The following is a 2959-nucleotide window of genomic DNA, read 5'->3' as shown; positions in this document are numbered from 1 at the left end:
TCTGGTGCTCTCAACCTTTATGACCAGAGGGCACAGTTTGAAGTGTATTTTTGGAGCCAGATCCACTGGGAGAGCTTGAGGATAAGTTTTATGTTTGCTCAGCGAATGAGCATTGGGAGGTGGTTTGGGAGGCAGGGATATGGGGAAATTGGCAGGTGACTGGCACTAGGCAATAGGAGTGAGAAAGGCCTGAGGGGCTGAATGGTCTTGTTCTCCACTGTAAGGTGAGTAACTGAGGGAAGGAGTGTGCATGGATCTTGCTGGAGCTGGGGGCGAGGAGAGTGCAGAGGAGTTGGGGAGGGAAAAAGCCATAGGCGAAGTTGAAAAGCTATCATTTCTACTTTCTCGTCTCTCTCACTCTCTCTTGCGCTTGCCTTTTAGAAACGTTGGCAATACCACCACGATACCCTCGACCAAGTTGTCTTGATGGCGCAACTGAAAGACCAGCCGAACATCAGCACCTCCATCTTCGTGGGCAGCGCCTACTTCATGGCCTCCAGAGAGTTTGTCAGCCATGTGTTTGACAGTGCGAGGTCCAGGCCTTCCTCAAGTGGTCGGAGGACACCTACAGCCCGGACGAGCATGTGTGGGCTACCCTGCACAGAATGCCCAATGTACCCGGCTCCATCCCGTACACCCAAGGAGCCACCAGGACACGTGGCCGGGCAGTAAAGTGGTCCTTTGAGGCTGGTGACGTTGCGAGGGGTGCCCTATACCCTTCCTGCACGGGAAGGTATCGCCACTTGGTTTGTGTGTATGGGGCAGGAGATCTACATTGGGTGGTCCGTCAGAGATGTTTCTTTGCAAATAAGTTTGACCCCAACATGGACAACACAGCAGTACAGTGCATGGAGGAATATCTCAGAAACAGGACACTTGGTAAAACTGGGGCTGGGACAGAGTAAACCTCGGTGATGGTGGTAGAGATGGTGGGTGAGACATCGGAAACACAAAGACTGGGCACTGTGAAACTGGGCACTGTGAGACTGTATACTATAACACTGGCTGCTGTGGAGGCCGGGCACTGTGAGACTGCATGCTGTAACATGGCCACTGTAGCACTAGGCAGTGTGAGGCTGGGTACTATAGTGTTGGGCACTGTGGAGATTGGATACCTTAATACTATCCACTGTAACACTGGGCACTGTGAGACTTAGTTACTGTGAGAGTCAAAATGTGTGGTGCTGGAAAAGCACGGCAGGTCAGGCAGCACCCGAGGAGCAGGAGAGAACCGATGTTTCAGGTATAAGCCCTTCATCAGGAATGTGGAGGACTAAGGGGGTTGAGAGATAAATAGAGTGAGGGTGGGGCTTTTGGGGAACGTAGCTGGGAAGGTGCTCAGTAAATCCAGTTGGGGGTGTGATTGTGATTGGTCGGTGGGGAAGGTCGAACATATAGTTAGGAAGGAAGATGGACAGGTCAAGGGGGGAGAGCCGACTTGGAGGGTTGGATCTGGGATGAGTTGGGGGGAGAGGAGAGATTTGGAAACTAGTGATGTCAATGTTGATGCCATGTGGTTGAGTGTCCCAAGGCAGAAGATGAGGTGTTCTTCCTCCAGTCGTCAGATAGCTTGGATTTGGTGTTGCAGGAAGTGTCATTGTGTTGAAGTGGTTGGCCACAGGTCGATGGGGTTGTTTGTGCCCAGTCTCACAGGGACACATCCGCCAATAATACTCAACACTGCACGAGTGGGCACTGCATTACTGGAACACTGCACGAGTGGGCATGTACAGCTGGACACTGCAAGACCAGTGTTGTGACCATCACTAATTTTTTTATTTTTCTCATTTTGGTTTGGAACGGAGTCCAAATTGAGAATTGAACTTTGAACAGTGGCTCGTTCTTCTTTAAAAAAACTGGAGAGACAAAAGACTGATGTTTCTGACTGTTAGGATCTGGCCAGGAAAGGTAATTCAGGTGAATTACTGCTCTCTGAACACAGCAGACGCTTCAGCACCGAGATGTAGTTCTGCTCAGGGACTGACAGCTGGATGGATATTGAATGGGTCAGTCAGTGAGAGGAATGCTGCCAGGCAGGTAACCACAGAGAATGGTGAGAAAAAAGCAAAAACCATGAGTGACCTCGCTCTGACTGGATTTTGGGCTTGGAGGAAGTGCTTCTTTGGAAGCTGCTGGACTGGTCTGGTCTTCTTTTTAGTTTGACTTTGTCTAGTTATTTCCCCAGTTGTTAACTTGTCAAAAGGTCAGAGATGAGAATGTGAGTCTTCGGGAATGAGTGTTAGTCTCCACAGGTCTGCAGAATTTGTTCACATTGACTGGTGACTTTAAGTTCAAACATGGTGTCCAGTTCTTGTGCCTGTAATACAACCCAGCATCACAGGATTTCATGATGGCCTACTATTTATCATTGAAACTGTTATCAACTGGCAAATTAAAATTTTTGAACAAGTTTATCTCTTAACTGTCTGCGAATTGGAGGGGTGCATGGGTTTATGATCATCTGTGTTCTGCTAAAGTGACATAAACAGAAATGAACAATTTATTAAGTTATAAACTTGATATCCAAGATCTGTTATTTGTAAATTCTGGTTAGGAACAATTGAACGATTTTGAGGGTCATTGAATGATTAAATGTCACTGTGTTGCAAATCCAGTGGTCAGGATGCTGGTTTTGGTTCAGCTTCATTTTCCTGTGTCACTCCGGACACCCTACCTCCAGGCACAATAACTCTGGACATTGTCACTCCCTGTATGACACTATCACTCCGGTTACAACACTGTCACTCTGGACACTATCACTAAATACTGTGAGATCAGACTGTGACACTGGACAGTGTATTGCTGGACATTGCGATGTCAGATGTTTTAACTATAGACACTAACACTGGAAATAGTGACACTGGATGTCATTTGGATGCAGATAGAAATGAAAACAGTCAAAAAGAAAACAAATGAGATAGAATCTACTTGTAGAAATGAGAACTAAATGGGACCGAGT

General features: G+C 47.3%; 1 pseudogene; it reads left to right on the top strand.

Moving 5' to 3' along the window:
• Positions 1–396: 396 nt before the first annotated feature.
• Positions 397–905, top strand: LOC122546405 (annotated as a pseudogene).
• The last annotated feature ends 2054 nt before the right edge of the window (positions 906–2959 follow it).

This window comes from Chiloscyllium plagiosum, unplaced genomic scaffold (genome assembly GCF_004010195.1).
Source record: "Chiloscyllium plagiosum isolate BGI_BamShark_2017 unplaced genomic scaffold, ASM401019v2 scaf_98084, whole genome shotgun sequence".
NCBI classification, from domain to species: domain Eukaryota; kingdom Metazoa; phylum Chordata; class Chondrichthyes; order Orectolobiformes; family Hemiscylliidae; genus Chiloscyllium; species Chiloscyllium plagiosum.
This window is presented reverse-complemented; position numbering and strand designations above follow the sequence as displayed.